The sequence below is a fragment of the Ornithodoros turicata genome, chromosome 5 (genome assembly GCF_037126465.1).
Source record: "Ornithodoros turicata isolate Travis chromosome 5, ASM3712646v1, whole genome shotgun sequence".
NCBI classification, from domain to species: Eukaryota; Metazoa; Arthropoda; class Arachnida; order Ixodida; family Argasidae; genus Ornithodoros; species Ornithodoros turicata.
In genome coordinates, this window is record NC_088205.1 from 37,756,433 (window position 1) to 37,766,636 (window position 10,204).

Below are 10,204 nucleotides of genomic sequence, written 5' to 3' on the forward strand. Positions count from 1 at the left end.
CAGCTGAAATCGCCCGCAGAGCGCTGTCGTCACTTCCGCACTTCGTTCGCAGACCATGGCGCAGACGATATCCCCAGGGTTCAACTGATTTCGGTATTATCGCTGCTGAGTAGACTTTTTATGCTGCTCCCATTTGTTTTGAGCAACGACCGCTCGTCAAAAACGCTTAGGAAACGTTCCTGGGTGGGTTTCCGCGAATCTGCAGTTGTGAATGTAGAAAGGCGCGTGTAAAAAAGGGAAAAATAGATTTCTCCCATTTCCTGTCTTTTTTTCTTTTTTTCGCTAATAGAAAAATCGGGAACTCAGACTCGGTGCAAAACATGGCGGCAAATGATGCGCAATGGTTCGTTGTGCTTTCTTTCTATGATGTTGTTTTACGCTTGATACACATAACCAACCAGCCAAGCAAATACAGTCGACACTACAGTACGAGAATACAGTAGCATTTTAGTAGTTATATTATTTTTCTCTTTGGAATACAGCGTACTGAGGAACGTAGACCGGGACAACGTCACACGCGAAATTGATACATTAGGGAAACGGGACAGGGAAATGTGACGGGGTTTTCATTTCGTCATTTCGACTGGGACATTTTACCCAACGCCGTTTCATGGAACGCCGATTTATCATCCCTTGCCTTTCGTCGTCTCTCGTCTCGGGATTTTACTGTCACGCAAAGACAATTCTCCAAAGCATCGGGGTGCACAATCGGTTAGAAAAGCAGAAAAGCGTGAACACAAATACAAGAAAACATACATCTGGTAAAAACGTCTGTGATCTTGTCAGCCTGCGGGCCGGCATCAGCCCCACGCCATCATCATGTCTTCGTGTGCGTGTGCTGTTGTAATCTTGTATTTTGTTTCGTTAGAACGGATGCCCGGAAATGTTTTCTTCCCTGTCCCGCAATAATTATACTTGAGTCACTACACGAGGAGTTCCTCGTGATATTCGCTAACTTTGAAATTAGCCGCAGGAATACCGCTGGTAGCCTGAATAACGCGGTCAGTCGGGGACATTTTTTGGGCGGGAACGGGACATTTCGGTGTGGAAGTTTCGGTGTACGGACTTTTTTTTTTGTTTCGGAGATATTGTTTCCTACAACCATTCTTCGCTGTTTGCGAAGGCAACGCCGATAGCTACTGTCATAATAATAATAATTCGAGGCTTTACGTCGCGAGACAACTGCGATCAGTTACTGTCATGAAACAGGTTCTCCGTTCATGGGCTTATCCCCTTTACTATATACTGAGCCTATACTGATATTATGACAATAACGTGAAGGTAATGGCAAATGCTATGAGCACGATATGGAGAAATGCAACGAAATAAAAGCAAGTTTCGTAGCTGATTGGCGTACGGCGGTCACTGTGACTTCCCTGAGAGAAACATGCGACGCATATGACACGCTACTGCTATTTCCTTTTCATGTTCACTCCCAAATCGAAAATTCTCTTTCCACACCCAAGGTCATCGAGTATAGCTTTAGAACAGGTTTGCTAGCCAATTTTAGATAGCTTTTAATTATGGCACCCAAGTACTCATAACGTTGTATTCGCGCGCTTTAGCCCGAAGAGGAAAAGCCAGTTCGCCGCGTGACTCAGAAGGGGCATATGTATGTATATCCAATATCTTGTACATCCTCAAAGGAGGAGCAGCAGTCGCCAAGTAAAGATGCTCCAGAGCAGTCGTGTGTTTTGAGCATCTAGACGAGCTAGAGGTTGTCTACACATTGAGCAGGCGACCATTAGGATATCCCGCGAAACGTTCGTCCTGAGTGTCAGCTGGATAGACTGCTTGGAGGGGACCTTGCCCCAGCATGATAAAGTTCCGAGGGGCAGTGGGGCAGATACTCAAGCCTCCACGTAGTTGTGTTAGTGTATATCACACAAACAAATAACGTTGACTAACAACACAGTGTGGGGTTGGTATGACATTTAGGACACGACGGAGCTACGGCAGACGAGGACAATACGGAAAAGGGCAGTGTGGTGCCTTTCCGTCCTTTCCGTACTGTCCTCGTCTGCCGTAGCTCCGTCGTGTCTAAATGCCGTTGATCACACATTTTCCGCGGCACCCTTTTTTTTCTTTTCTTCTTGTCTTGATGGGAAAGTTATGCATCAACTTGTACAACTTCAGGAAGGTGAATTGCATCGTTGCATTTTTGGTGATACGATATGCCATGTAAAACAGTTGACATGGTTACAGAAATACCACGTTTTTATTTTTATTTTACTAAGTTATTTAACTGACTAACTACTAACTACCACGTTTTTGTAGCTTCATAAGAAGAACTACTAGCTGGGAAGCCACATATGTAAGGACGCGTACATGTTCACTTGCCAGAGTCAAGGACGTCGGCAGATGGAAGGAACGTTATACCGAAGGTTTTCGAGATCGTGCAATGCGAAAGACAAGAATACATAACCCAAAAGTAGTCCCACAGCATATGCCTAATCTAATTTTATGAATCCCCCCCCCAAAAAAAAGGTAAATTTTATCACGATTTGCTGTTTCTTGTTCTCTCTCTTTCTTTTGTTTTTCTTTTTGCCATGAAAGGATTTGACCGACAAAATCCCCTTGCCTACATAACGAATGTTTATCATGGTGCAGACGGTACCTGAATTCAGTCATACGCGTTACATTACGGCACACACGTGCGTGATTCGGGGACGGTTTTTTCTTTTGTGTGTTTGCGTGTGGGATCCAGGACAATTGCTCACCGGACAATTGCTCACCACAGAGCCGCTGAAGCCGGACAATTGCTCACCGCCTCTTTCACCGCACTTATATGTAATTTTATTTCGCGGTTTTATGTGATGTGATTTTATTTATCAGTTATGGTGCTCATATACTTGACTTTTTATTTGTTAGCTGAACTTGGGTGTACCTCGAAATAAAGTGATCGAAATCCCCATTTCAAAACAAACTACTGTAAATAAATGTTATCTGGCTATACAATGCACAGTTGCGCGCAGGAAACTGCCAACAGCGAACTTAGACTAACCTGGACATAGCGGTGCAAACCTTGGACCAACCTAATAATAAACTAACCACCGTACTGTTCAGTCGTCTCCGCCCTACTAAGCATAACGGGCGCTAAAATGTGGCTCTCGTTCGCTAAACCGACTTGGACAAATATAGAAAATTCGTTAATTTTAGTGGTTAAATAATGATGTGATTTTAAATCTTCCCCGTCTCGTGTCTTGGAAGATCCTGGTGAGCATGAGCGTACCGAGAGGGGGACAAGGTCACTTTGTAAGATTGCGCGCTCTTTATTCATATGCCATGATTATTTTCTCAGAGTCATCATAATATGTACCTGTGAACACCCGCACAGTTCGCAGCGTCCGTCTCCAGGGAAGGAAGTGACGTGGTTGGACGCTTTGCCCCCCATGGAAGCACTTTGCTGCCCCCCCCCCCCCTTGGGAAATAATCCTCTAGGAACGCCCCATGGATGCAGGTCCTGACAAAGGCGCTTCAGGTGTGCCTTCAAGTGGACGACCTCTCGCCTCACCCTCTTCACTGGTGGATTCCTAGATCTATTTGAAGCAACTTACACAGCTAAAAAAGAAGTTCAGCTAACATAAAAAGGTCAAGCGCCAGAAACGCGAAATGAAATCACAATATAAGTGTGGTGAAAGAGGCGGTGAGCAATTGTCCGGCCTCAACAGTTTTTGGTGAGCAATTGTCCGCTGAGAAGTTGTCCGGTGAGCAACTCTCCGGTGAGCAATTGTCCGCGCCCCTTGCGTGTGTGGCTGGACACGTTTCCTTGTCGACAGACAGTGCTGTGCGTAGCGGCGCTAGTAACAGAGCAGCTCTTTTCGCTACTTTTTCAGTAGCGGAGGAGCGTTCGCGCTAAATTTCTAACCAATAGCGGAAAAATAATTCCCGCTACAAATTTTGGTAACGTGTTCGATGCTGCTACCGCTACTTTAGTGGGCAAGACAAAAGAAGTGGTGTCCGCCCATTTGGTCGAACGCCGTTTGGTCGAACGCCGTTTGATCGAAGGCGTTTGATCGAACGCCGCTTGGTCGAAAGTCGCTTGGTCGAAAGCCGTTTGATCGAAAGCCGATTGATCGACACCGTTTGTTCGAAGGGAATTCAAAGCTGTGTTGTCCGCACCACTTTTTCGGTTACTTTTGACTCGAGCATACGGAGCAGGCAATCAGTGTCCTCTGCTTTTTTTATTTCTTCTTTTTTTTTTCTTTTTTGCTTTTTGCAGCCGAAGAGGGGAGACCACTGGTTAGTTGCAGACGTTTGTCATTTACGAATCAGTAAGACACATACCGAAGAAAGCTGCCACAGGTTGAGAGCAGCCGATAGTCTATGCTTGTTCTGGGCACCCTTCTTATTGCTGGCGACATATTTAAAGGGAACGCTCTGAAACGGGATAGTCATATGTGCAAAGCCACGCGAAGTCTGTGGGTGCTAAGAACGAAATTTCGCCACGGTACAACGAGAGATATTAAATTAACAGCATGTAAAACCTTAGTTCGACCTTAGAGTATGCATCTGCAGCCTCGAATCACTACACATGCACGCTATCCGAAGAAATAGAGGAAGTACAAAGGTCTGCTGCCCTGCTTATCTTGTGTAAGTTTCGAAGGACTTCTTCGGATACATGTCTGTTGCAAGAACTAAATTTAGGGTCACTTGCACATAGGCGAAAAGTAAATAAACTGAAACTGCTCTTTCTCCTATCCAGTGGTCAGTTGATTACAAACAATAATACACTGTTAATTATTATTTGTTATTTGTTCATATTCGACGGGAATAAATAATCAAAAATGTCATTTACTTATTTTTAATTGATTTGCCAAAATGTTTAATACTTGACATCAATTATTATTTGACAAAGGGTTGGTGGATTAACAAGTACAGCATGTTTAGTCACTATGTGTCAGAGCGGAAAAACCTATTCGGTTGTCCAACGGGTTAACGGTGAACAACCCTGGCTCTTGTAGTGCTTTTTGGACACTAAAAAGTGGTTTAGCATGAGGAATGTGTTTACGGGGAAGCAGATTACACAAAGTCAAATGTTCCTTAGGATAACTGCATTTAGAACTGCAGCTTTTTTTTTCTTGTCATTTTTTGTCATTTTCGACACTCCAAGCGAACCAATTAAAAAAATCGATCAAACGACCGCTGCCGTTTCGATCAAATGGCGTTCGATCAAATGGTTTTCGAGCAAATGTCCTGCGTTCGATCAAACGGCTTTCGACCAAACGGCGTTCTATCAAATGTCCCGGAACCAAAAGAAGTAACTCGTATTCCACACCATTTCACTTCGACAAGGCAGTATCCGTGTCACAATCCGGCATGACCAAAGTGATATTTTCTAATTTCTGTACGCTCTTGTTCTGCCTAGAGTAAAGTTCACAGCTGGTATGGACATTTTTCGTGCTTATTATTCCTGCATAAAACAATATTCTATTGTCTAAGCGTTGTGTGGGCTCTACTCATCATGGTTACATGTTCGTCACAAAAAAATATCTTACGAGGCAGCTTGGCAGTAGCGCCGGTACATATTTCCTTGCGGTAGCGGTACCGCGCTACGTTTCCGAAAGAGTAGCGACGTTTCAGAGGAGTAGCGAATAGCGGTACCCCGCTACCTAACTGCCGACCGAAGGGACAGGACGCAGGCAAGCTGGTGCATAACCCGGTTCCTTCCATTCGAATAGAAACAATGAAGCAAAAAATAAAAAATAAATAAAGGAACAACACGAAGAAGCGTGTGTTTGGGAGACGGAAGAGAATTAGCTCGTGGCCTTTTCTGTGTTCACATTCATTGCCTAGCAGTGACAATTCTTTTGCAAGGTCCTGCTTGTTGCCCCTAACAGCTTTATCTAACACGCAGGATGTCAGTGACACTTGCAGTAACCGAATATGATTCAGAATGCGCGGCGAGGTGTGCAACTGTTCAAACGTATTGCGATAATTAGGTTCATTACGATAATTATGTTGATGATACCGATTACAGTTTTATATTCCCTTGAGACCATGGCTGCTTGCGCACCGAAGATAGTGCTGCACGAAATGCTACAGTCGTTCATTGTACCACTAGATTTGGTCCACAGGCACACTACACGCACGTATTGCTCTCTAGGCGCAAACATAGGGTTCTACGATTTTTAGTTCGTTCACAACAACGATTATGAGCCAAGGCCAATATGTTAGGCCGAGGACACGTTGCGAGAATGCGAGAAAGACAAACAAGGAAGCACACAAGAGACACGTTTCGAATAACAGCCTTATGCGTTCCCCCACGATTTTCTTTTACAATTAGACAGGTGGTACAACAACCGAAGGAATGTGAACGGGCGCGCTTTCCCATTATTTGTCTCGGTTATCTGTCCTCCTCTGGCCGTGTGCCATGCCAACCCGTTTGCAGCAGGTCAGTGGTCGGAAATCTCGCGCAAGTCGGTCAATTTCCTGCTCTTGCATAACGTACTCAAAGTGTTAGAAGACTTTTGTGGGAGAAGAATCTATACGATAACTTTTCACGAGACCGCAGGACGTTGGAGAAGGTAAAAAAAGAAAAAGAAAAAAGAAGACGAGAACATATGGTGAGACTACAGCAATGTACGGGTCAAATTTCAGGTATGTTAGTACGGGCATTTTGATATTGCTATGAACATGCCCATGCTGAGTTCATCGTACTGCGGAAGCGGCCATTCGCTTGGCGAGGGTAGAACAACGGGATGAGGCAGTGAGGCAACTGTAGCAACCATAGAAAAAGAGGAGGTGGAACACAGCCATTAGAAATTGGTAAATGCATATATTGTTTATGATAACATCCGGGTCGACCTGAACCGCATCACATCGTACGCTCTTGGATAGCCGCAAGTGAAAGGTGGCCCCACTGTGGTAATCTGAAAAAGTCAAAATGCACAAAAACTTGGCAATGCTCTCATGGGCAGAAATGAAATATCGAAGTGAGATACACAGCAGAAGACAGTTCCAAACCTAGAGAACGCTGTCCATCCTCACCCTTTTACTCCTGTGCTGTACCTCAGACTATTAAAAAAAAAATCATCGGGGGAGAGTTGTAATACGGGTGCTTCTCAGTCCTGCCCCCAGAGTCAAGGCAATGACACTAGACTAAGACCACTGATGCCTAAGACCATACAAGGGGGGCAAAGGCCACAGTTTGGATTGCCTACGGGGAATAACAAATAAATAAGAGCAAGCGCACTGCACCAGTACAAAGTTACAATCACTTGGTTACAACTTACCGTTTCTCTCTCGCCAGCCGCCGACGCAACTTGCGGACTGATTTCCGACCGCAACTGCGCGGTTTCCGAGGATTCTTGCACGGCCGTGTCATTGCCGCGCGTTTCCAGTTTGTGCGAAGCGGCAGCAGCAACGATACTATGAACGTGCAGCCTACCGCAGTATCAACAGTTCAAATCAGAACACGACAGTCAGCACCTGTCAACACGGCGTGAATGAATGCGCCTCGCAGCACAGCGGCAGCACGGCGGCACAGCCAGAGCAGTACGCAACCAACGTGACGTAACGAACACAAGTGACGCAAGCGCCACCTTTCGCAGAATACTGGAGTTGATCACACGGTAGTTACATGCTCCGCCACGATGTGGCCACCGAAAATCTTGTATAGTTTCGGTTTGGTCGGAATGTTTTGGAACGTAATAACCTGCGCTGTGCTCTTCCAATCATGCTGAAATTTGTTCAAATCAGCAACTGTTTTGCGCATAATTGCCCATCCACTGCCACTTCTAGGCTGGTGTGGTGACATTAGAACACCTCGAAACAGGAAGCCAAAGAAAGGCATTTTTTCATTTTTTTCTGAATGCGCTTCCGGATTATCGGCGTCATATATCAATAAGAGCGAGACAGTCCACCCTCCACGTATCACAGAACAACACAACGCAACAAATTGTGCGCCGCTATCTGCTCTCCCTTTTGCGCCAGTTTCGTACAAAGACCACCTTTAATCGGAGATATTGGCATGTTCCAGGCCTTATGGTGCCGCAACCGCATGCCTGGCCGAAAATCGGAAGACGGTCCCCCCGAGTCAAGAATCATAGCTTCCGAATGGCACCAGTTTCACCACCAGCAGACGAAAATGAGAGCTACAGGTCTGGTACAAAGTTGCCTCTTTTTAAGAGGGGAGTGAGACAATAGCCTTAAATGTGTCTCCGCAAGCCCATAGATATCTATTGCACCTGACAGTATACTGTCCTGTATTTCAGCCCATTTTTGCACTCTGCGTCCTCCTTGCATGTTTAAAAAAGCTACGCTAATTGTTCGTCTTCCTCTTTTACGTCTTTGGCTGCCCCCTTTCCTCCTATTGTTTGCTTTGGAACATTTAACAGTCAGTAATTCCGCCACCGCTGCTGTGGCTGAGATTCCTTGCAATTCCTTAGGGCTGTGATCAGTACGTCCACTATGTCTGTGTTGTGCCGCTGGTGGGGTCTGTTGTGTCCCTGTCTTCCCTGTTGCCTGGACCAGGGAGGTACACCATTGGCAGACCTAAAAAAGCTGTCACATTGTTTCCTACTTTAAAGCCTAGCCTGGTCGCTATTTCTTCGTTATAATGTATGCCATCTGGCTCCATGGCTTCCGGCCACCACGGTGTTCTCAGAATCTCGATTTTAGGGTTGGCACTGCTTTTCCGGCCCATCTCATATATAGCTTTGTTGAGCTCTGCTGCTGCTGCTTGCAGCTCTGGGCCTGGGTGATATATCCCAGGAATTGTACACAACACAAAAGCTGTATTACGGTGCTGTGCAGCCGCCCTCGTCAGCCACACTTTTAGTTCATCTGCAATAACATCCGGTGGTGTACCTGCTAGGATGTCGTTCGTCCCTGCTTGGATTATCATCATGACCTCATTTTCTTCAGCCTTCTGCAGTTGTAATGTAGCCTGCTGGAGGATTTGTTCAACACCCACACCCCCTTTCACACATATTTTTACTTCGTCCGCATTCTGTGTTTTCTGGCGGATCGTATCAGTTGTGCGTCGCATATTTGAATCGCTTACTAATACTGCTATTATCCTTCTCGCTGGTCTGTCAAGCTTCGATTGGTGGGGGGTATGTCCCTCATGTTGCCTGTGATTCCTTGCCGTGGTTGTGGTACAGTTGGACTTTGCTCTCTCTCTACTGTCTTCCCTGGTCCTGCCATTGCTGTGTGTTGTGTCCATCTCGTTTATGTCGTTGAAGTCCTCCAGCGAGTTGCTTGCGACCTCTGTCCTACCTGCACCACGCCGTCTGTAGCCGTTATTTGTTCTCGGTTTGTGCAATCCTAGTGTGTGCAATGTGTGCAGTGTGTGCAATAGTTGCTGACATTGTCTGTCGTTGCTCTTTGTTGTTTCTCCTGGCCTTCCACTTCTCTCATTTTTGCTTCGAGGACCTCTACCCTCCTCTCCAATTGAGCAACCTTCTCTTCGTACTGTATCTCTAATTTCTCCATGGCTGTCGCCCACTTACACCTTTGGTTCTCTGCCTCTGCTTGTCGTGCTGTTTTTTCTGCCAGGCGTTTCTCGTCCAATATTTCTCGCAGCAAGCTCATTTGTGTACATATGCTGCAATTTAAAGTCACATTTACGGCTGCCTCGAGCTCGTTGAATGGTGTCTCGTCTAAATAGCACCAGCGTCGGCACACACCACACTGTACCATGTCGTCCACTTCCTTTCCCATTTTGTTCCGGATCGCTTTTGCGCACCAAGAGAAAGAAGAAAAAACCTCAATGACCTTGTGTCCACGTTATACACAATCACGTTGTCAGAAGTTGACACACGTTCACAAAATCACGATCTTTACAAAACGAAAGTAGCGAGCACCCTCCGTCGCTACGCCTTCCGAGGCACGCCAGCCGGTAGCCTATGTACCTACTACACACTACACCTACGCGCATACACCATATGCAAACTATCATACTACGCACCGCACTATCACGCTAGCAAGTGGAAAAAAATCTAACTCTATTTTCCTCCACAATCATGGATTCCTCCATGTCGCCGTCTCCGATCCGATCCGGCTGTGTTTATACCTGTGTTTATACCCGTGCAAAGATGCCATCCCATGGTTTGCTATCGCCGCGTCATCGCAATTTAGGTTACCGGCCAGTCTCAAGGTCGAGGCTCAAAGTTATGGCAACAACACGTGCCCTTACCGAGCGCCAATGTTGCGCCATCTCTTACGCGAGAGCAGAGGCTTCAAGGTCGCAGCTCTACCG